The sequence below is a fragment of the Budorcas taxicolor genome, chromosome 9 (genome assembly GCF_023091745.1).
Source record: "Budorcas taxicolor isolate Tak-1 chromosome 9, Takin1.1, whole genome shotgun sequence".
In the NCBI taxonomy this organism is placed as follows: domain Eukaryota; kingdom Metazoa; phylum Chordata; class Mammalia; order Artiodactyla; family Bovidae; genus Budorcas; species Budorcas taxicolor.
The window spans coordinates 29,629,721-29,655,878 of NC_068918.1; the positions used below are offsets into that span (position 1 = coordinate 29,629,721).

The 26,158-nt window shown below is 37.6% G+C and overlaps 1 pseudogene; it reads left to right on the forward strand.

Annotated features, from left to right (window-relative positions):
• Positions 1-1,479: 1,479 nt before the first annotated feature.
• Positions 1,480-16,425, forward strand: LOC128053587 (CWF19-like protein 1; annotated as a pseudogene).
• Positions 16,426-26,158: the final 9,733 nt, after the last annotated feature.

Below are 26,158 nucleotides of genomic sequence, written 5' to 3' on the forward strand. Positions count from 1 at the left end.
GTATTGGAGCTTCAGCATCAGTCCTTCCAATGAATATTCGATGATTTCCTTTAGGATTGATTGATTTGATCTTCGTGCAGTTCAAGGGATTCTCAAGAGTCTGCTCCCACCACAGTTCAAAAGCATCAATTCTTTGGCACTCAGCCTTCTTTGTTAATAATTATCCACAAATAGATCAACTTGGATCTAGCTACACACCATTCTCAAAGCTGTCAATAAAATGTTGGGATTACAAGCAAAACTAAAAGTTAAGTAAGACCTTATAAATCTCCAGAAGCTGCATGATTCGTTCCTCATCAATCTAACCAGTTAGAATCTTTTCAATCTTTTGTTTAAATCGCTTCTTCCTCATATGTAAACACATCTAATACACTTATCATTAAGATGTTCTACAGTGTCCAACACACAGTTATGTTCCCTTCCCCTTTCCCTGCTATCTTTCTTTTCTTCTGTGGTATCTACATAAACTGGTGTGTAGGTGGTACCATAAAACAAGGCGGCAGGAGTAAGAAGAAGTGATTATGAAGGAAAGAAAAGAGGAGATCTTAGAAATAGAAAAGTTCTGGGATAAGTAGTTTTCAAAAAGTATAAAGTGAGATTCTGATGACATACAAGTTGTCTTCCTCAAAGCATCTTTCTTCTTTTACCCCTCACCCAGTCCCCATTTCTTTGCAATCTTTATCTCTGTTTGCCTTTGCTTTCAGATGATTTTTTGTCTTTCTCTACTACTTTTTTTCTCTTTTTCTTCTGTTTCCCTCTCAACATTGGAGACCACTGCTTTAGGACTGCTTCTTCTTTCCCACGGAATCTTTCATGGGAAGTCAGTTTGTGGGTAAACCTCAGTATGTTGAGGTATAAGAGGATGAATGGCTTTCCAGGTGGCACTAGTGTTAAAGAACCTGCCTGCATTCTGCCTGCAACGTGGAAAATCCGGCTCAATCCCCAGGTGGCGAAAATCCCCTGGAGCAGGAAATGGCAAGCCAGTCCAGTATTTTTGCCTGGAAAATCCCCATGATGGAAGAGCTTGGCTGGCTACAGTCCATGGGGTCACAAAGAGTACAAGCTGACTGAGCAAATAACACACACCTGCATGCCAATGCAGGAGACATAAAAGACCCTGGTTTGATCCCTGGATTTGAAAGATCCCCTGGAGAAGGAAATAGCAACCCACTCCAGTATTCTTGCCTGGAGAATCCCATGGACAGAGGAGCCTGGCAGGCAACACTCCATGGGGCCCCAAGAAGTTGACACAAATGAGTGACTGAGCATGCACACACTTACACACACACACACACACAGAGGATGAATACTTGGGGTGCCAGAGTCACCCCACAGTGCATTTTTTAACGTTAAGAGATTATATTGACCGATGCTTCATAGAGGAGTCTGTCAGAGCCCCCCAAGTGTCAGAGTGGATCAGTTTCTAAACAAATACACACCTACACTCCACTTGTGCGTGTTGCCATTTACTGGTCCTCCATGGTTCAGGCTTTTATGGTACCACCAAGTCCTCAGTCTACCTTCTTTACCACCCTTTTCCCAGCTCGATGGATAGACCAGGCTGCAGGACACTGCAGCAGTCAGGAGGTCGCAGCGCCAGCGCAATTGGCTGCAATGCAAGGTCAGTGCGAGGTCATCTCAAGGTCAGCGGAGGCACAGCCTCCACTTCTATTCCTGCCTGTTGGCCATGGGACAGAACACGGCCAATCTGGAGCTAAAACGGGTTGTTAAAAAAAAAAAGTTTGAATCCACATCTTAAAGATCATAAAGGAAATCACTCTTAGCAGATGGCATTTTCCTATAGGAACAATAAACTGGGGTTTTCATTCCTAACCAGAGTCATCTTCAGATGATTCTTAAATATGACCAACAATGTCTTTAAAGTGAAGATACAGTAACTATCAACTGCTAGAAATGGTAATTAAATTCCAAGTCCTAAGAAATAGATTTTAACTGTATAAGTCATATAGATGATTGTACCGTAAATCCCTATTATAAAGTGTCTTTCTAGATAGACAGAGGATTGTCCTCAATTTAGTTTAAGCCTAATGTGCTAGGTATAAAAGCTTATGATTAAGCACTTCATGATTACAAATATAGTATTTTTGGAGCTGAAAGCAAACAGAGAGCTCATCTAGTTCAATATGAACTCATTGGTATTTATTTTACTGAAGAAATGAGTTTTCTATCTTAGTGTAGAAAAGGGATTTATTTAAATATCTCAAGTCTCTTAAGAAAATAAGTCATGATGTTTTTTACAGCCTAGTCATGAAAATAATGGTTTCTTTTTACTGCACTGAGGAGTTAAAACTGCAGTAACTGTTAGCTAAGTAGCACCAGGATGTGTAGTCGTCCCTGAGACAAAGCCAAAGGTAAGTCAGGCAAACTGTAGAGTTTCCCAGATATTACAGCTAGGTGTAATTAGCTGTTCTCAGTATTCTTACTTAAAGTATTACTTTCACCTCATGCCTACTTATAAATGCCCATATCCAAGGAAATGACCCAAGTTTTAGGACTCAGGAGTCATGAGCTTATTCTATTTCAACCTACAGGTGAAGGACCCATAATATCAACCAAGTGAAGGGCTTTTCAGCCCAAGTCACTTAATCATTACACTTCACTGCTGCTTCCTGAATTAAGCATGTCTGTGGATATAAAACCTATCAACTAAGAACACACTGGAAAATGAAGTAAATCATAAATGCCTATCAATTTACCAGTTTTGAAAAACCATTCTTTTATTCACAAAATGAGTACTGATTGTCTTCAAACTGACTTATCTGTGTAAGACTCTCTTCTGATCAACTATGACATAACAAAAGGAATCGCAAAATTTTTTAAAAAAAAAGGAATCTTAAACATATAACCTGTGTGTTACTAGCTATGTTTTGCTCTTTGAGTCTTACAAACTATTCAGTTAACATTTCTTTAAAACTGTGCCATTAACATTTGAAATAATAAGAAGAACCCTTGCAGGCAGGTGATATGGAAGCTATATTCTCCCAAGGACTCAACTCTGCAGTTTTGTATGAAGCAGCACCTGGTAAGATGTGCTGAGTGTAGGAGACACACAATGCACTTGTCTGATGAGCTGTGGAAGAATTTTCCCGTGGAATGTACATGTGTCTCTTCTTTGAAGTTTTCAAAAGTGTTTTCGGATCATACACTTATTCCTCTTATTTTTGCAAAAGATAAGAAATAGATGAATTTTGCTTCTGTTTTCAGAAGATTCAGGGACCTGAGATCACTGCATATTTCAGAAAATGTTACCCCATAGGGCTACTGATACATCAAATAATAAAGCTAGACCATAGGACAATGCCTGTGGCTCAATCCCTGTGGTTCACAGGGTTTCCCTGGTGGCACAGACGGTAAAGAATCTGCCTCCAGTGCAGGAGACCTGGGTTCAATCCCTGGATTAGGAAGATCCCCTGGAGAAGGGAATGACAACCCACTCCAGTATTCTTGCCTGGAAAATTCCATGGGCAGAGGAGCCTGGTGAGCTATATGGGTTGGCAAAAAATCAGACACGACTGAGCAACTAACACACACACACACACACACACAAATAGGACAATCATAATGACAAATTTCATACAGCACTGAGTCCCGCCTATAAATTAAAACACAAGTGGTAACCCCTCCTTACAACAGAATGACAATAGATCGGTAACTAACTAATATGGATGGAATACTGGCATTAGAAAATCCCTTAGCTACTAAAACTCGAGGATTAAAATCTAAAGCATTTCCCCACCTCAGCAATATTGGAATAAACTACCATTATGGAGCTTCTGATACAATACACTGAGAAAGACACAGCATCACTTCAGTGATATTCCTTCCTAAATACTTTATAACCTGAATCTAATCATGAGGAAACTAGACAAACCCAAATTAAGGAATGTTCTACACAATAAGAGACCTACTTATACTTTTCAAAACTCTCAAGGATGAGAAAAACAGAAAAAAAGTAAAACTGCAAACTAAAGAAGACTAAAAGGACATAAAAAACTAATGGGACATAATAATTAAATGAAATTCATTTAATTTGGATTAGATCTTAGAGTAGGAAAATCTGTAAAGGATATCATGGAACATTTAATGAAATTTGAATATGTACTATGAATTAGAGTATGCATAAATGCCAAATTTTAGAGTTTTAACAAACATACTGAATATACTCCAGTTATAAAAGGGACTGTACTCATTCTTAGGAAATAATCACTGAATTTTTAGAGGTAAAGGGGCATATCTCCTGTCTATTCTAAAATGCAGATAGATGGGTGATAGATGATATAGAAAGTTTAATTAAACAATTACTAATCTGGATAAAAGGGGTGTGTGTGTGTGTGCGCGCGTGTGTGTGTGTGTGTGCGCGCACGCATGCATGCGAGCACCCACATGCATGCTTTCAACTCCTTGGAAAATTTGAAACTACATACAAGTTAAAAAATAAATTTAAAAGTCTGCTAAGATCAGCCCTCTAAAATACCAACAGTCCAGGTTTGACAGCTCTTCAATTACTAACCATTTATTTTTCCCAGACCTAAGGGATTTCTTGGGTGAGAATTTTCATCACTGTAACCAGGAAAGCCCCAGAAAACCAGGGGAAATTTGTGACCCTACCCCCAATATGCAGGGTGAGAACTTACATTTGACATGGACGAGAGGAGTTTCCTTGCTGCTTCATTTGAGTGCCAAGATTTATGCATTTATAGAAGCATCAAATCAATGTAACAGAATACTATTAGGATGAGAAAAGAAGATAGGAATTGTACTATTAGAGAGTTTGGCTTGCTAGAGTAGTCATTTGTTAGAGGAAATAGCAGAAGTAGATATTTACTACATGCTTTCTTTGTAAAGAATGACATTTAGCCTGTACATGTGTAAGTTCCATCATCCAAAAATATAATAAATGTGCAAAATTCTTTACTTGAATTTAAAGAGATTGCCTCTTTATGTGAAAGATTAAAGGAAACTGATTCCTCTCTTGGTGGTGTTTAGTCCCTAATGAAGGAACTTCAATTTATTTCAACTGAGACTACATTTTAGCATCCCATCCAAGGCACAGTAACTACCATAGCTGGTATGCATGGTACATTGGTTGGTTCTAAAGGGAAAACAGATGAATAGTGTAATTGTATTTTTAAAACACTTAAAACATCTTTGATGCTTGGAATGTCACTTCATTTTTTTTTGCCAACAAATAATGCCAATTTTTCTTTGATCTTAAGAAAATAATGCAAGTTTAAAGCAAGGTTTTCAGAGATTATTATGTATTTCAGTTGAGAAAAATTTTGGAAAATACAGGCCAAAATTTCATATTACTACCATCAATTCAACTTAAACCTTTTTGTAAATAGATGTTAAGCTGAATGTGAAAAAGAAATTCTGAAGGATTGTTCTGCAAGCATGGTTCAAGTGTTTGCCTTCAAAGTCTCTTTTAAAGAAAGTTAGCCAATAGACTGTTGAGTTACACAAATATCTTCACATAAATACTTTCTCCCCATGGGCCACAACTACACTTCTTAGACTTCGAAACAAAACCTAAGAGAAACATCCTTTATTTTTCAACTGAGTTTTTCTTTTGGAATTGCAACATTGCCTTGAGGAAAGTAATTGGACTGGAATCCTAAGATATTTTTCGAATCTTAGTTTCACTAATTATTGGTCTGAAGATAGAGCAAGTCCTGTGAGCCTCTGAGCCTGTTTACATACCTGTGAAATCATAACACAATAATACTTGACTTACCCACCTCACAAAGGATGTTTAACGCATCCACTGTAATAATGTATAAGAAAATAATTTGCAAACTTTGGTTATGATCCTTTTGGATCATAGTTCATATATATCACCCAAATACTGTCCTTATAGTGTGTACAATAGTTTTGACTCAAAATGTTTTCATTTAACCTAGCTTCAAGATAACTGTATTAAGAACAGACTAGATTGTGTGAGAAATTCATGTGTGCTGCTATCAGGGGAAAAATATGCCTCTCTCCTTAGTGAGGAGATAACACATGTTTAGGGCTTCCTAGGTGGCTCCGTGGTAAAGAATCCACCTGCCAATGCAGGAGACACAGGTTTGATCCCTGGGTCAGGAAGATCCCCTGGAGAAAGGAATGACAACCCACTCCAGTATTCTTGCCTGGAAAATCCCATGAACAGAGAAGCCTGGTGGGCTACAGTATATGGGGCCACAGAGACTCTGACACAACCTAGTGACTGAACACACAATACATGTTCTACAACAAGGGATGAACTGGAGATTTTCAACAATGAATTCCTGCCTTTATCGAGGCAATTCCTGTCAACAAAACCTTCTTTCAGGGCATCTCTGGCTCTGCTACCAGCAGCTCCAGGGTGGTTTTTCTTGAGGGATTAACTCTTAGCAAAGACCTTCTACGTAATTCCCATTTGTTCCCCAGAGGTCTCAACACCTTCCCTGAAGAGTGACCCTGGTCAGCTCTCTGAAGGATCGCCATGTTTTTTGGCAATTCACAGTCCAGGGTCACTGTCTTAATACCATCTGTCCAAGAAGTATTTATTATTTTCCCACAGTTTTCCCAAAACTGAGCTTAATGATTGGAATAAAAGTAAGCAAAACAATATGAGAAACTTATAGGCTAATGTTAGCCACAGACCCACTTCCAGAGACAGATATGCCTTGCTGACCCTCAGGTAACTGCCAGCTCTTAAGGATCCCAGCTAAAACCAGAACTAAAGATTATGAGCAAAATAAATGGATATATTTTTAATTCACCAAGTTTTGGGGTGATTAGTTAAATGGCAAAAACTAAGGAAATAATAATAAATAAGGATGAAATAAATATTGTTTGTAAGAAACTATGCTAATCATATTGCTGCTAGTGATAGAAATGGCCATTATCATGGGGCAAATACTGGCAGTCATAAATGCCGCATTTAGTGAGAGATGTTTAGGTTTTACAGCCATGCATTTTTAGTTCTTCTATGAGTCACATCAGGCTGTCATAACAAAATACCATAGACAGGGTGCCTTAAACAGCAGAAATTCATTTTCTCACAGTTCTTTCACAAGATCAAGTGAACTCTGGTGTCTTTCACTCTTCTTCGTAAGGGAACCAGCCCTATTGGTTTAGGGGCTCACCTTTATCACCTCACTGAATATTTATCACCTCCTTAAAGGTCTTATACCCAAATACAGTCACCTTGGGGAAACACAAACATTCTGTGCATACTTAAAAAGCACTATTGAAACTCCTATAGTAAAATTCCCTTTGTTATTGCAAGACGGAAACTTTCTAACCCTTAACTCTCTTTTCCCTGTTAAACAATTGTTTTTGATAACACAGTTTCTTAGTAATGCAACTTTTGCAATATTAAGCTGAACACATTATAAAAATTGTTCTTGCTAACATGTTTGCTATAGAACCCAATATTTTATGAAGAAAAAACATTATATTGGAATAAATAACTTTAGCTTTGGTAGCTTTTTAGAAGTAAAGATAGTCTTTAAAACAAGCAAGTCATGTTTGTTGTTTTACTCCTTAGAAAAACAGTTCTCAGAGGTCTACAAATATATCTCATTTTTATTATTTCCCTTTCTTCTCATATATTTTTCTTTTCACATTTTAGAAAGAAGATGTCAACCTTGTGATATTATTTAAATAACAAAATAGAAACAGTTATATTATGTAAATGGCAAAGAATGTTTAAAGTCTATTAGTTATTTGTTTATGCTCAGTGAAACAAGGCAGAGCGAGAAAGACAAATACTATATAATGTCACTTATACATGAAATCCAAAAAATAAAACTAGTGAATATAACAAAAAAGAAACAGGCTCACAGATAGAGAACAAGCTTGTGGTTACTGGTAGGGAGAGGCAAGTGAGGAAGGGCAAAATAGGGGTAGGGGATTAAGAGGTACAGACTACTAGGTATAAAATAAATAAGTTACAAGGATATATTGTATAACACAGAGAATGTAGCCAGTATTATACAATAATTATAAATGGAGTATAACCTTTAAAAATTTTGAATCACTGTTTAACACTTCAAGTTTATATAATTGTATAATTGTAATCAAAATAATTATATGGAATTATAATTGCAGATCAATTATATCTCAGGAAAAAGAAAAAAGTCTATTAGTATTTGAATACTGTAAGTTTGCCACAATGCATTTAAAAGGCATTTTTGCAAATTTTGTATTTCTTCTAGTAAAATGCTACAAAGATATCACTGGTATACTGTTTCACATTCGACGTGTTTTGTATTGTTTTGTTTCAATGATTTTTTCTAATGTTATTTATGTACTTACTTTATTTTTGGCTGCACGGAGTCTTCACTGCTTTGCTCATTTTCTCTAGCTGCCATGAGTGAGGACTACATGTTGTGGGTGCAGGATTACATCTCAGGGGCTTCTATTGGTGCAGAGCGTGGCTCTAGCCTCATGGGCTTCAGCAGTTGCAGCGCTCAAGCTCCGTAGTTGCAGTGCAGGGGCTTGGTTGCTCCACAGCATGTGGAATCTTCCCAGACCAAGGATAGAACCCAGGTCCCCTGCACTGGCAAGTGGATTCTTAACCACTGCGTCACGAGCACAGTCCTGCGTTTTGTATTTTAGGTGGCGCTCGTGGTAAAGAACCCGCCTGCCAATGCAGGAGACGTAAGACACAGTTTCGATCCCTGGGCCAGGAAGATTCCCCTGGAGGAGGGAATGGCAACCCACTCCAGTATTCTTGCCTGGAGAATCCCATGAACAGAGAAGGCTGGAGGGCTACCGTCCATAGGGTCACAAATGTCCAACACGACTGAAGCGACTTAGCACACATTCACGCAAGGAAAGAAGACTAAAGTGTACAAAATAGTGGCTACATCTTAACACATAAAGAAATGGCCTGTTCAGTTCAATAAATATAGTTGGCTGTCTACTATGATATTTTTCTCTTTTTTACTACACCAACATGAAGTTAAAGATATAGATTATTCTGCACCTTGACATCATGAAGATATTTTCACATGTTAATAATTTTGCCTTTCACCCAGGCTTTATTTTGTGCATGATATAAATTAGGATTCTGATGTGTTGTTAATATAAATACATGTGGCCTGAATAGAATTTATGGAAAATATTGTTCATCCTCCACTAAACTCGTATGCCATCCCTGTCATAAATGTCATACATGCACATATGTGGGGCTACTACATATGTGGGGCCTACTTTGGGGCTCTCCATTTTCATCAGTCTGTCTATCTACACCCATACCACATTTTCTTAATTAATATAGCTTTGTAATAAATCTTTTTTTAATCTAATTTCCCCTCTTCCTACCCCCTCACCTATAGCAATCACAAATCTTATTTCTTTTTCAATGAGTTTCTTTGCTTATTTGTTTGTAGAAGTGTAATTGACCTATGACACTAAATTAGTCCCTAGTGCAAAACACAGTGTTTCCATATTTTTATACATGTATATACAGGCAATAAGTCTTAATATACAGAAGAGCAAGTCTTTTTAAGACTGTATCTATATGGTCTCTTGAATTTACATATACATTTTTTAATTAGCTTGTCAATTTTTATGGAAAAACCATGCTACGATTTTGACTAGGATTGCACTGAATCTACAATCACCTCAAGATAATTAATGAAACTTACTTTTTCACTTATTTAGGTATTATTGACTATCTTTCACTTATATTTTATATCTCCTCATAGAGTTCTTGAACATTCTGTGTTAAATATGTTTTATATAATTTGTATGTTTGGTGCTAGTACAAATAATATCTTTAAATTTTTTGTTTGTCAGTTCAGTTTGGTTGCTCAGCATTATCTGAGTCTTTGTGACCCCATGGACTGCAGCACACCAGGCTTCCCTGTCCATCACCAACTCCTAGAGCTTGCTCAAACTCATGGCCATTGAGTCAGTGATGCCATCCAACCATCTCATCCTCTGCCATCCCTTTCTCCTCCTGCTTTCAAACTTTCCCAGCATCAGGGTCTTTTCCAATGAGTCAGTTCTTTGCATCAGGTGGCCAAAGGATTAGAGCTTCAGTATCAAGCCTTCCAATGAATATTCAGGACTGATTTCCTTTAGGATGGACTTGTTGGATCTCCTTGTAGTCCAAGGGACTCTCAAGAGTCTTCTCCAGCACCACAGTTCAAAAGCATCAATTCTTCACTGCTCAACTTTCTTTATGGTATAATTTTCACATCCATACATGACTACTGGAAAAACCATAGCTTCGACTAGACAGACCTTTTTTGGCATAGTGATGTCTCTGCTTTTTAATATGCTATCTAGTTTGATCATAGCTTTTCTTCCAAGGAGCAAGCATCTTTTAATTTCATGGCTGCAATCACCATCTGCAGTGATTTTGGAGGCCAAAAAAATAAAGTCTGTCACTGTTTTCATTGTTTCCCTATCTATTTGCCATGAAGTGATGGGACCAGATGCCATAATCTTTGTTTATTGAATGTTGAGTTTTAAGCCAGCTTTTGTTTGTATTCTTACTATTTATCACTGTTGTATAGAAATGTAATCCCCGGAGGAGGGTATGGCAACCTACTCCAGTATTCTTCCCTGGTGAATCCCCATGGACAGAGAAGCCTGATGGGCTAGAGTCCATGGGGTTGCAGAGTCGGACAAGAAACAGCAACTAAGCACAGAATAGGAAAATAATAATTTTACTATATAGACTTCATTTGGCAGCTTTGCTTTCCTCTTAATTTTGAGTAATTTACTTGTAGGTACCTATGGCCATTCCTTGTACAAAATTATATGATTTGCAAATAAGCTTTTATATTTTTGTTCTTTTCAGTCATTAAACATATTTCTTTTTCTTATGATAACACTGTCTAGAAACACTGGTAAAATATTGAATAAAAAGTTAGTACTTAGAATCTTGATCTTTTTTTGCAAACTCAAAAGTAGAGCTTTCAGTTTTTTCTCCTCACTCTATATAAAATTTACTGTTGATTTTGAGTCAATTCAGGTAATTCCCTTCTGGTTCTAATTTGCCAAGAACATCAACATCAGTGAAGATTACATTTTATTGAGTGCTTGAGGAAATTTTGTGATCTTCTTTAATCTTGTAGTATGGCAAATTATATTAAGATATATTTTAACATTAATACAAGCTTATCTTCCAGAAATAAACCCAAATTTGTCATGGTAGATTATACTATTATGCTTTATATATGTTCTAAATTCTCTTTGTAAGCATATTATTTATGATTTTTATATCCTTGCTTCATAAATTCATAAATAAAATTTTCCCATGTTTTGTTTCCTTACTATCTTTGTTACATGTTGGTATTGAAATTACACTAGCTTCATAAAAAAATTTTTTAGCACCCTGGAATAGTATAATTAAGATTGAAATATTTGTTCTGTGAACACTCCTAAAACATATGGGTAGAGAATCTGTGCTTGGAATTTTCTTAGTGGGAATATCTTTGGTCACTGATACAATTTTTAGTTATTATAATACTTTCCAGATCTTCGAATTCTTCTCTAGGTAAATTTACATGTATATATTATAGAAATTTGTCAGTTCAGTTAATATTTTTAAATCACCTAACATAAATTTTATGGCATATTTTCCATAAACTTGTCATGTGTTAAAATTCCCAGAAATATCCAGATAAGTTATAAACTTACGTCCAGACAAAATCTGCACGTAAATGTTTATAGCAGCATTGTTCATAATTGCCAAGACTTGGAAGCAACCAAATGTCCTTCAGTATGAATGGATAAATAATTCATGGCACATCTGTATGACAAGATATCATTCAGCAATAAAAATAAATGAGCTATCAAGCCATGGGAAGATGCGAAGGAACCTTAAATGCATATTGTTAAGTGAAATAATTCAATTTGAAAAGTCTGCATGCTATATGATTTCAACTCTGACATTCTTGAAAAGGTGAAACTGTGGAGACAACATAAAGATCAGTGGTTGCCAGGGGCTTGTAGAAGGGAAGATGGGATGACCAAGTGGAGCACAGAGAATTTTCAGGGCAGTGAAACTATTCTGAATGATACTGTGACAGTGAATCAGTGTCATTATACATTTGCCAAAACCCACAGAATATATAATGCAAACAGTGAACTCTGATGTTATAAACTTTAGTTAATAATAATGTGTGACTGTAAGCTTATCAATGGTAACAAATGTTCCATACCAATGAAAAATGTTAATAATTAAGGGAAACTACATTCAGGATAAAAGGGGTTATCTGGGAATCCTATGTATTTTCTGCTCAATTTTCTTTAATCTAAAACAGATTTTAAATATAGTCCTTTGAATAAATAAATAAGCATTGCATTAATCTTCTTTTTCTCATATGATGCTTTCTAGTTTCCTTTATAATTGCATCAATCTTTAAATATATGTTTCCATTACTATATTACATTTTTATAATGATGGAATCCAAAGCTGTCTAAGTCCTGGATCCAGTTTCCTTTACAAACTCTTTCTGTGTCATTAAAACACTACATTTTTTTCCCTAATTGACTCACTTTTATGGGTATGTTACTTTGATAGACAATTTTAAGAAATGCTCTCATTAGTGTATGTTTCCTTCCTCAATAACTTTTTAAAAAAATTAGAGTTCCATTATTGTTGCTAAACTGTGACATTTTTTAATAATTACTAAGCACCAGGTGTGCCAACTAAGATAATTTTTAGCCTACCTTAGTGCACATTTGCCTGAAATGTCGACTGAATAAATTTATTTATTTACATTAACATAGTGGTCATATAAAGCCATCAGAGCAGATATTCCACAACTTTAGATAAGTTCCATAACCCTGATGGAATGGTGATATTTTTCCGATAAGTATGGGAAACAAAAAAGAATCAATTCAAGGAATTAAACAAAGACATATGTCTCAGGACACTTTGAGAGTTCCACGTTCTCTTTCCTATTGAATGCAGCTCATGTGCACAAAGATGAAAGCCTGTGTACGTGGCCCTCTGATTGCCTAAGAGGATCTGGTTTTGTTTTATTTGAGATGTTTAGTTAATACAACTTTCCTAAACTTTAGAATTCAAACCTCCTTTTTTCCTCTGGGCAGCTATTTTCCCCTCAAATTACAAATGATCTGTAAAGTGAAGGAAGTCATAAGTCTGATTCTTTTGTACTGACTGACTTAAGCAGCAAGTTTGAAATATCAGAATTATTTTATGAAATTCCCTGCAACTAAGCAGAAACTTTGCTTGCTACTATTAGTTATCTTTTTCATATTTGATTAGGAGGAATTTTCTTTTGTTTATTCTTTTTTTTCTTTATTTGATCTGGAGGAACTATATGAATGAAGGGCAGAGCAAAAATAAACTATCTTTCCATGCATATGTATGGCTGAGCCCCTTTGCTATCTACCTGAAGATATTACAGCATTGTTAATTAGCTATGGTGCTCAGTCACTTAGTCATGTTCAGTTCTTTGCAGCCCCATGGACTGTAGCCCACCAGGTTCCTCTGTCCATGGAATTTTCCAGGCAAGAATACTGGAGTGGGTTTCCGTTTCTTTCGCCAAGGGATCTTCCCAATTCAGGGATCAAACCCACACTCCCTGCACTGGCAGGCAAATTCTTTACTACTAGTGCCACCTGAGAAGCCCGTTAATCAGTTATACTCCAATATAAAATTAAGAGTTTAAAAGATTGAAAAACTATACATAAATCTTATATAAAAATATACAAAAATCTTAATACTTAAATTTTAGGTTTAGTTCATAATTCTAAGCTCTTTTATTTAGGATAAACTTGAAACTATTTCTATTTCAAACTCCTAAATATCGGGAACTATGGCACTAACAGTAAGAATGAAGAAAATAAAGTCTTTTCTCCCTCCTGTGGGCATGCAGCTATGTGTTGAACTTCACTGTACTTTTTTACCTATAGGTCTCAGGCACAAACTCTCTACTATATAGCTGTTTGCTAACGAAATCAGTTAGTCACCGAAGTTTAGAGCAGGAATTTTTTAGCTTTCTTGAATTAAAAAAAAAAAAAAAAAGAAATGAGTCATAGTCCAATACCTATTTTTGTAAATGCCCTCTCAGATACAAAGCTCAACTAAAAATCAAATTTCTCCACTAGGTTAGTTGCTTAGAAAACAGCTGTGGAATCACCATGATTGAATCAGTCAGGTCTAGTTAGGAGGAGAAACCACACCAAGTAGTCCAATAGAGGTTATTAACATAGGACACTAGTTACAAAGGAGTAGGAGCTAGAGACACTGAGGGAATGGTGAGGATACTCAGAGTTTAGTGTCAATAGCCAGAGCCAAAAGCTATTCTAGAGCTGCAGAGACAAGGGAGGTGATGCCATTGAAGGTCTGAATACAGACCATCCAGACAGAGGCCACATCCACAGAGGAGCAGTCGCTCATGGAGTCAGGGTTCAGATGGGAACTGGGGCTGTGGCAGAAATCTGCCCAGTGGAAACCGTGACCACAGAGAGGACTTCTAGAAAGAGATGGAATTATGGAGACTCTGATTACGCTAGAAACGCAACCCAAAGCCCAGGGAAATGGCAAAGAAGTAACCTGTCTTCCCTCCCCTAGTCCTCCAATTTCCCAGGTTTGTCACCCATTAGCCGCATCTATTTAGAAAATAATTGGGACCTCCTGGTGGTCTAGTGGTTAAGAACCCTCCTGCCAATGCAGGGCACTTGGTTTCGATCCCTGGACCGGGAGGATTCCACAGGCCGTGGGCAACCAAGCCCGTGCGCCACAACTACTGAGCCTGTGCTCTAGAGTCCACGAGCTGCAACTGGCCCACAGGCCACAACGACTGAAGCCCAAGAGCTCTAGAGCCTGTGCTCCACAAGAGAAGCCACCACAATGAGGAGCCTGTGCAAGGAAACTAAAGAATAGCCCCTGCGCACTGCCGCTAGAGAAAGCCTCTGTGCTGCCAGGAAAACCCAGCACAGTCAGCTATTCAATTAATTAAAAAAGGAAAACAATTGGCAAAGGGGATGTAGAAAATCAAATCTTCAGAGATCAGAACCTTGAGGCACTGAGTAGGATTGCAAATGGACCCTTTCGCAAAGTGAAGCAGTCATGATTTGGTGGGATTTAGTAAAACATGCAGAAGCTTGGAACTAGGAAAGAAGAAAGAAATGTGGGGTTGGAAAGTCCCATAGTAACTCAGAGTAACATTATAAGACAGAAATATTCACAATTATTATTGTGTATATTAAGTTTTAGAGCAAATAACAAAGGTTTCAGGAATGTTTTTAAAAATGAGTTCTTAAATCAGTAATAAATCTTGCTTATGTCCAAGTTCCTGTGATAGCAACCATCTATTGAACACTTATTATGTGCAAGGCACAGTGCTATATATACATTTTCCTATCTAATCCTCACAAGATCTCTGTGAAGCAGATATGAGTATCTTCACTTTGCAGATAAAGGGACAAAGATATAAGAGAGATTAAATAATTATCTGAGGTTACAGTGGTAGTAAGGGGGAGAGTTTCCATGCAGACTCAGTTTTCCCGATTTCCAAGCTGTCATGATCACCATGCAATTCTGTCCTAATCAGTGTTGGCCAAAGGGAGCTTCATTATGTGTTATTCATGATCACCTTTCTGGAGCAGATGGCTCTCTCCCACTTCCACAAGGCTGGCTCACAATAATGGTTAAAATTAAAAAGGTGTTTTACATCCAACCCACACAGAAGATGAAATCATTCCTACTTATGTGACCAGTGATTTGTCTAAAAGCTGTATGTACATTTTTCTATCATCTCTTTCATCACCTGTGACTGTTCATCTATAAGATGGCAAAGGGGACAGGTGCCTGAGGCAGGAAGGAGACGTCCGTCTAGTGGCAGTGATACCAAGTCTTCTCCTCACCCAAAGCAGCCTTTCAGACCTCCCTGGACTCCGAGCTCTTGCTGATTTTGCCCTGCCAGCCCTGAAGTAGAAAAACATCTGGTGTTCAAGATTGGCACACATTGTTACCTAGCCCTGGCCAGAGGAGGCTTATCTAATTACTATGTCTTCATCTTGCCCATTGGGCTAGAGCCCAAGCAGGGTTCATATGACTTAATTTGGTAACAAGATAGTAAGAGACATCACCTCCAGCAACGGATCATTCTTGTGCCACTCAGCCAGGGCACCACTGCTGACATTAGAAATGCCTTCTTTTCCCAGGGCACAGGAACAACGGATAGTGCTCTTGGGTATCCCAGAGCCCTCTGCCATCAAGCAGATGGCACTGCCAGGAGCAGCAACATATTTTTATGTTGAATTTGAAGCAGGAGAGAAGCCTTTCCACAGAATTAAAAGGAATTTTCCTTTGCAGTTTGGAAGAGAGTTCTGCCCAGTAAAGCCATCCTTAATATTCCCGACAAGCCTGGCCGGAGGCAGTGTCAGAGCAGCAAGGAAGCAGAAGAGAATCTGTTCAGCAGGTTTCATTCTGGATGATTAAGCAAAGGGAGCAGGACTTTATGAACTTCACAGGAAGTAAGAGCAGCCTGATCTTAAAGAAACTACAATATCCCATGGGTACTGGGGACCTTCTTCTTTTTCGTGCATTCCCTTGAACCCTACCTGCAGCAAAAGGCCTGAGATTGAATGGTTTTTGGAAAAAGTCCATTCTCAAATAAAAACTCCATTTGTTGAAAGCATGTCTGTCACCCAGATCCAAGTACAGCTTGTGTTTATCAACATTTTCAAAAAACATGTAGAGTATCAAAATCCAAATGCTTTTCCATGAAAGAAAAAAAAAAAAGGTATGTGATGGGTAGGGGGCAACACTAATTCTGATATTTTTATTTTAGACTAAATTAGGTATTTCTTTGAATAGTTAAGCTGAAACAGCTTAATTATTGATTGATTAATATATATTAACTTCTGATATACTATATAGTGTGTACATGTTGTGTGTGTGAGTATAGTATGTGTATGTGTTTAGTAGGAAAGAGTGCAGTGTACTATACTGGAATTCTCTCAAAATTGCCTAAGACAATGGCATTTAAGAACCTTATTTTTAATGGGTATTAGTACTCATTAAAAAAATAATAATAATAAAATATATGCTATATAGTAGTAAATTTAATCCCTACATATTTCTATATAATGCTACCCAGGTTACACTGGACACGTTTCTCAAAGAAATGTACTTCCAAGAAAAAGTAGTGAAGAGAGGACCATCATTCTTCAATTTCACCCACTGGGTATCACGAAACTATTTTCTGTCTCTGGGCCAGCACTCCATTGGGTAAAGAGATTCCAGTGTCCACCTGGGCTCTTCCTTTTCCCTGTAACCGTGGATCTGTCACTTAAGCCTGTCCCATTCACAGTCATTTCTCCAAACTGTGAGGCAATTACTTCCTCAAAATACATTCCAAGTAGGAAAATGTAAAACGAGAGGGTTGATGTTAATGTACTTTGCAAATAATAAAATGCTACACAAATTTAAGTTGCAAGAGAAATTCTTCTGAGTTCTTATGCACTGGTTTAAATATACATACTCACCCATTCTAACCATTTTCATACACACACACATAACCCCTAGGGAACCAGGGGTCATGCCATGTTATATGATTCACGCTTTTATAAGTTAGGATTGATTCATGGACCATTAAAATTGTTGGAGGGGTGGGAAAGGAAGGCATATAGGTTCTATAGACTGGAACAGTTGTCCTGGCCCCTATCCTACTGCTGAACTCTCTTAGTATGTTAAACAAACAGAAAGAATGATGTGCAATTTGATGCTGGGAAAAGCATCTGTGGCAGAAAATCAAATTAAACCATCTAATTATTTTATGGTTCCCTAAAGGTTTTTCTTAGTGAGATTAGAAAAAACACATTACCATCTCATCTCCATCTAGAAGAATGGGATGATACTTTCAGATAAATTACAAAAAGAACTTTCTCATGATTGATATCTAGAAAAATAATCAGAAACATCAAGCCTGTCATACAGAGCAGGACTACATTCACTATTTTAAATATTTCACTATACAAGATATATTATATCTCGTATAGATATTTCTATAAAATAGAAAGAAAAATAATATTTCTCTATACAAGAGCACCAAAGAATTGATCCTTTTGAACTGTGGTGTTGGAGAAGACTCTTGAGAGTCCCTTGGACTGCCAGGAGATCCTAAAGGAACTCAATCCTGAATATTCATTGGAAGGACTGATGCTGAAGCTAAAGTTCCAATAGTTTGACCACCTGATGTGAAGAACTGTTTCATTAGAAAAGACCCTGATGCTGGGAAAGATTGAAAGTAGCAGAAGAAGGGGACTACAGAGGATGAGATGGTTAGATGGCATCACCATCATGTTCAAGTTACTGAACATGAGTTTGAGCAAACTCTGGGAGATGGTGAAGGAACAGGGAAGCCTGACGTGCTGCAGTCCATGGAGCTGCAAAGAGTCAGACACAACTGAGTGACTGAACAACAACAAATACAAGATAATTGCATTAACTGAAAATTGGAGAACTGAGAAATTTTCAATCTGGGGGATTTAATTCCAGCCAATTTACTTTCTTTTTTTAATCCAACACTGAAGTTCAAAACACCATAGACTATGATCGAATTACTAGGCCATCTTTTCTGTAGCTGTTGCCAAACCATTGTCATTATTAATTTTGTTTATCGCGTAGGTTTTGGTTTGTTTGTTTGTTTTAGGCATGCCGGAGGTCAGTCTTCCTGATTGTCTTTATTTCAGAAACTACTTTATGGAAAATTCCAAGCTACTCATTTACGTGTGCCGTGTGCTAAGTAACTTCAGTCATGTCCGACTCTGCAACAGCATGGACCGTATGTAGCCCACTGGGCTCCCCAGACAATGGGATTCTCCAGGCAAGAATACTGGAGTGGGTTGCCATTCGGTCCTCAACTGGATCTTCCCTGACCCAGGGATCGAACCCATGTCTCTTTACTGCTCCTGCACTGGCAGGCAGCTTCTTTACTATAACTCCACTGTAAAGGTTTTCCTTTACCACACCAACTCATTCATGTGTTTTTTTAAGCCTGTTTTATTCCTTTGAAATGCCACAGTAGGTAACTCAGACTTTAATTTCCCATTTTATTTTAAAATTAAATAATTACTTCTATCTCTCAACTGAAACTTTGCATTCTCCAAGAATATTTTACTCTCTTTTCTCTAATTTCTGTTTGAATCTATACTTCAGTTATCACTCTGGCAACACAAATGTCTATGAAAATATAGAAAAAGTTGCCACACCAACTCATTTACATGTTGGTCTTAATTTTCTTCTTGACTTCCTGAAGCTTGTTACCATTTTTCCTAAACTCTGAAATAAAATATTTTTTATATTTTGGCAGTTGTCACATGCCAACTAAGGAGCATAGCACAGAAGAAAAACTATATGGGAATTACTTAAAATCTTGCACTTCAGAGCATCTCTTATACATAATAGTGAAGCATGATTAAATAGACTTGGCTACCTGAAAATAATAGCTCCTAATTTGAAAGTGCTGATTATCATATTTTATTCTGGTGTATTTCCTAAAGCATTAGAGGTTTGTATTCATCTTTTGTAATCAACCTAAATTTATATTGCAAGTAAAATCTGTGAAGTTTCTGGGCAGAAGAATGATCATTTGGTACTGATACCAGCTTTCTAGCTGATAGGACAGGGAGGGTGTAACGGCCGGCAGTAGGGCTGATTGTCATTTAGTTTCAAATGACCAGGATGGCTGGGGTGAAGCACAGGCAAGCCACCAATTGCTCTAAATATAGATCTATCCCCTATTTAATTAGTATAAAAAATTTTCACAGATCACCCAAAAATTTGTCAATTTTCTTTTTAAGTATTATCGTGACTTTTTGTCTTTTTCTATATCATCATAGACATTTGCGCTGCCAGAATGATAACTGAAGTATAGATTCAAACAGAAATTATAGAAAAGAGAGTAAAACATTCTTGAAGAATGCAAAGTCCCATTTGAGAGATGGAAGTAATTATTTAATTTTAAAATAAAGTGAGAAACTAAAGTCAGAGTTAACTACTGTGACATTTCAAAGGAATAAAACTGAGACGTAAGATAACATTTATTGGCTCACAGGTCTGCAGTTTGGGCTGCATCCCACTGGAGAGTCTTTCTTCTCATCTCACTTGGGGTCACTCAAGCACTTACTGGGATTGAGAGCTTTACTGGGGATGGATGGTCCAAAGCGCCTTCACTCGTGGATCTAGTGGTCATCCAAGACAGTCACCCAAGGCACCCCAAGCAGTCTGTCCAAATTTACTAATGGGGTGAAAGTGGATATTTTAAGACCTCTTAGGATCCAGGCATACAAATCATGTAAGGTCCCTTATACTATACTTTTGGTCAAAGCAAGATGCAGCCCTATTCAAATCTAAGAGGTGGGAAAACAGACTCCAATTCTTCATGAGGGCTAAGAAATTGACATTGCAAAGGGGCAGGGACACAAGAGTATAATTCACTGGAGGGTCTTATTGTCCATCAGTCTAGACATAAAATTATTCTTTCACAGTAATGATTAAAATAGCTTCTAATATGCATCAAAACATGTACACATCAAGCAGCTTTTCTAAATAATTAACATATAAATTTTCAGGCCACTATCTCTTGTGCTAAGTGTTGATAATTCTGAAGATGATATATACAATGGAGTATTACTCAGCCATTAAAAAAGAATGAAATAATGCCATTTGCAGCAACATGGACGGACTTAGAGACTGTCATTCTGAGTGAAGCAAGTCAGACAAAGAAGGAGAAATAACGGATGATGAACCTTATATGTGGAATCTACAAAGAAATGACACAAATGAACTTATTTACAAAACAGAAACAGACGCACAGACTTAGAGACTGAGCTTATGGTTGCCGGGGGAAGGATCAGGGGAAGGAAAAGTCAGGGAATTTGGAATGTATAACATGTACACACAGTTATATTTAAAATGAGTAATCAACAAGACCTACTGTATAGCACATGGAACCCTGCTCAATGTTACATAGCAGCATGGATGGAAGAGAAGTTTGGGGGAGAATGGATACATGTATATCTATGACTGAGTCCCTTCACTGTTCACTTGAACCTATCACAACATTGTTAATCACTTTACCCCCAAAACAAAATTAAAAATTTTTAAATAAATAAATAAATAAAATGGATAACCAACAAGGACCTACTGTATAGCACAGAGGACTCTGTTCAATATTCTGTAATAACCTAAATGGGAAAAGAATTTGAAAAATAACAAATACATGTATATGTATAACTGAATCACTTTGAGGCACACCTGAAACTATCACAACACTATTAATTAACTGTATTTCAATATAAAAGAAAAAGTTAAAAAAAACAAAGCAGGCATTTCAAATTACTAAGATAAAATATACCATGCAACAAATTCTTATATTATTTGGTAATTATTTCATAAAATAGATTATGAAAAAAATGGTCATTTATTTGGAAAAAAGTAAACTTTTGATACACATCTCACTGACCAAAATAAACACAAATAAATTGACTACATAAGTGTGTAAATGTTAACACTGGAACAAAGTATGAGTAAATATATCTAAATAGAGTGTCATTTCTGACTTTTTTTAATTGAAGTACAGCTAATTTATAATATTATATTAGTTTCAAGTACACAATATAGTGTTTCAATGTTTTATGGATATACTCTTTTTAAATTTATTACAAAATAACAACTATATGTCCTTGTGCTGTACAATATGTCTTTGTTGTTTGTTTATGTTATACATAGTAGTTTGTGTCTTTTAACCCATATCCCTACCTTGCCCCTCCTCCCTTCACAAGCACATTTAGATCACAAAATTTTAGGCAAAGTCTGCCTATGAAAGCCAGATTATCAGAAAAAAAATTATAGATTTTATTACATAGCAATAATCATAGCTGCTGCTGCTGCTGCTGCTAAGTCACTTCAGTCGTGTCCGACTCTGTGCGACGCCATAGATGGCAGCCCACCAGGCTCCCCCATCCCTGGGATTCTCCAGGCAAGAACACTGGAGTGGGCTGCCATTTCCTTCTCCAGTGCATGAAAGTGAAAAGTGAAAGTGAAGTCGCTCAGAAGTGTCCAACTCCTATCGATCCCAGGATCCTAGCCTTCCAGGCTCCTCTGTCCATGGGATTTTCCAGGCAAGAGTACTGGAGTGGGGTGCCATTGCCTTCTCCGAATCATAGCTAAGACTCATTAATAACTCATAGGCAGTATTCTAAATGTTTTACAATTATTATAACACTAAACATTCACATAATGTCTATGAGGTGCTATGCTGTGTGTTTTAGCTGCTCAGTTGAGTTCAAGTCTTTGCGACCCCATGGACTGTAGCCTGCCAGGATCCTCTGTCCATGGGGATTCTCCAGGCAAGAATACTGGAGTGGGTGGCCATGTCCTCCTCCAGGAGATCCTCCCAATCCAGGGATCCAACCCAGATCTCCCACATTGCACGCAGATTCACCATCTGAGCCACCAGGGAAGCACATGAGGTAGGTTTTAGCATTATTCACAATTTACATCTGTGGATACTGAGGCATGGAGTTGCCTATTTTCTATAACCACATAGCTTATAATTGGCCAGTTAAAATTAGAACCACAGCATTTGGACTGCATAGCCTATGTTCTGATATAAAACTATTTTTAAGGCCAAAAAATGAAGAAATATAAAGTTGAAGGCATAAAAAAAACATGGGAAAGGGAAATAGATAAAAGACATGGCAAGCGAGAAAGAATCCTAACAAAAAATAATACCAACAGAAAACAAATGGGCAAAGAACAGAAAATGGGACATTCATACAGAAATATAAATATTCAATAGAAACAAAAAATGTTCAATAGCATTGTTAGTTGCTCAGTCATGTCTGACTCTTTGTGACCCCACCAGGCTCCTCTGTCCATGGGATTCTCCAGGCAAGAATACTGGAGTGGGTTGCCATTTCCTTCTCCAGGGGATCTTCCCAACCCAGGGACCAAATCCAGGTCTCCTGCATTGCAGGCACATTCTTTACCATCTGAGCTTTACCAGGAAGCATTAGTAATCAAATAAATACAAACAAAAGCAAGAATAAATTATCAATGCCAATCATTAGCCTGGAAAACATAAAAATAATGAGCTTATGAATCTTATGAAATAGCTATCCATATACAGGGACGCTGCTGCTGCTAAGTCACTTCAGTTGTGTCCGACTCTGTGCGACCCCATAGACGGCAGCCCACCAGGCTCCCCCATCCCTGGGATTCTCCAGGCAAGAACAGTGGAGTGGGTTGCCATTTCCTTCTCCAATGCATGAAAGTGAAAAGTGAAAGTGAAGTCGCTCAGTCGTGTCCGACCCTCAGCGACCCCATGGACTGCACCTCCTCCGTCCATGGGATTTTCCAGGCAAGAGTACCGGAGTGGGGTGCCATTGGAGGGTAAGAAAATATCCTCAAAGTCAGAATGACCACACTCTGATTACTGATAGTATTTCCTATAGAAGTTTATTCTGATAAGATACCTAGACAAATGTACAAAGATGTATATTTATCACACTATTGTTTGTAAAATGAGAAAGAAAAGAAGCCATTTTAAAACTCCTCAGTGAGGGACTGCATAATAGATTATAGAAAAACTGTGTCATAAAATGGAATTCTGTGCAGGTATTAAAAAGGATGATGTAAATCTATTCACACTGATACTGAAATACCCCCTATCTTGGTGAATGGAAAAAAAAAAAAAAAACAGTTCCTAAAACATTCTGTAATTGTTGCAGGGAGGAAGACAATTCTGATTCCATGTTGCAACTGTTTTTTTGACATGCTGTTCCTTGCTTTTGTTATTATAATCCTACAGAATGGTTTGCCTCAGAGGATCCAGCCCCACTGACTGACTGTTAAACTAAAGTGCCTTTGCTCAGAACCATATCCACCTGTGAATGGCAGGAAGGAAGAAATTAACACATCCCCTTCCTAAGATTTGCCATTCTAAGAGGTGTTTGCAAGATTGCTGCTGCTGCTAAGTCGCTTCAGTCGTGTCCGACTCTGTGCGACGCCATAGACGGCAGCCCACCAGGCTCCCCTGTCCCTGGGATTCTCCAGGCAAGAACACTAGAGTGGGTTGCCGTTTCTTTCTCCAATGCATAAAAGGGAAAAGTGAAAGGGAAGTCGCTCAGTCGCCTCCGACTGTTAGCGACCCCATGGACTGCAGCCTACCAGGCTCCTCCGTCCATGGGATTTTCCAGGCAGGAGTACTGGAGTGGGCTGCCATTGCCTTCTCCGGTTTGCAAGATTAATGGCCTTTTTACCTTACTTCCTTACCTTCCCTCATCTCTAATCTATAAAAGAATCTGGCATCAAGACCCCAATAAGATGGTTATTTTGAGGCGCTAGCCTGCCATCTTCTCAGTCTGCTGGCTTTGGATTAAAGTCGCTTCCTTGCCTCAGCACCTCTTCTCCTGGATTCATTGGCCTATCCTGGGATGAGCAGAGGGAGCTTGGACTCGGTAACGTAATGTGTGGTCCTCTTCAGTTAAAATAACATGGTAATGCATTAAGAGTATGGAAAAGTATTCACACAGGTTAATAGTAGTTACAATTGAAATACAGAAGAATTGATTTTCATTCTTTATTCTTCTATGTATTATTTAACTTCTTTACAGGAAGTTTTTTTTTTTTTTTGTAAAACAGAAAGCTTGGCTTTCTGGTTATGGCAGCATGAAGATACTGAAAAATCCTCTCTCCCACCAAAAAAAAAAAGCATAAAACTTGACAAAGCAAGTTGTCAAAAACAAATATTGCAGAACCATAAAAAAATTGACCAATGATAAACAACAAATTGAGATAATTTGAGAGAGTGGGATGAATTGAGCAAGTAGCACTGACATATATACACTACCATGTGTGAAACTGATCACTAGTGGGAAGCTGCTGTACAACACAGAGAGCTCAGTTCAGTGCTCTGTGATGAGCTAGAGGGGTGGGGTGGGAGAAAGGCTAGGAGGGAGACTCAAGAAGCAAAGGATATATGTATTCCTAGAGCTGACTCACATTGTCGTACAGCAGAAACTAACACAATATCATAAAGCAATTATCCTCCAAAAAAAAGAGACACGTTGAAAGTAAAAAGGTGAAAAAAATCTGTCCTACAAAGTAAAGTGAAGTCACTCAGTTGTGTCCGACTCTTTGCGACCCCATTGACCTACCACACCTACCACACTCCTCCGTCCATAGGATTTTCCAGGCAAGAGTACTAGAGTAGTTATGTAAGCCAGAAAGAAAAACACCAATACAGTATACTAACACATATATATGGAATTTAGAAAGATGGCAATGAAGACCCTGTATGCAAGACAGCAAAAAAGACACAGATGTGTATAACGGACTTTTGGACTCAGAGGGAGAGGGAGAGGGTGGGATAATTTGGGAGAATGGCATTGAAACATGTATACTATCATGTAAGAATCGAATCGCCAGTCTATGTCCGATGCAGGATACAGCATGCTTGCGGCTGGTGCACGGGGATGACCCAGAGAGATGTTATGGGGGGGGAGAGGGGAGGGGTGTTCATGTTTGGGAACGCATGTATACCTGTGGTGGATTCATGTCAATGTATGGCAAAACCAATACAGTATTGTAAAGTAAAATAAAGTAAAAATAAAAATAAAAAAATAAAAATAAAAATGCTGGAATGGCTACACTAATATCAGGGAAAACATAGGTTAAGACAAGAAATATTACTAGTGACAAAGAAGGACATTTCTTGATACAAAGGTCACTATATGTGGAAGTTATAAATGTATACATGCCTAATATTAGAGCCTCAAAATACATAAGCCAAATATAGGCAAAACTGAAAGGAGAAATCGACAGTTCAACAGTCATAGGTGGAGATTTCAATACTCTACGTTAAGCAGTTGATAGAACAACTGGGCAGAAAATCAATACTGTTATAGAAGATTTGAACACCTCAATCAACTTGACCTGATATTTTTACAATACTCTACCCTAAAGCAGCAGAATATACATTCTTTTTAAGGACAAACAGAACATTTCCCATTTCACCATAAGTCTAGAACATAAAATGTCTCAATAAATTTAAAAGAATTGAAGTCATATGAAGTATGTTCTCTGAACACAATAAAATTAAATTAGAAATTAACAGCAGGAAAAATTTTGAGAGATCCAAAACATTTTCAGATTAACGCA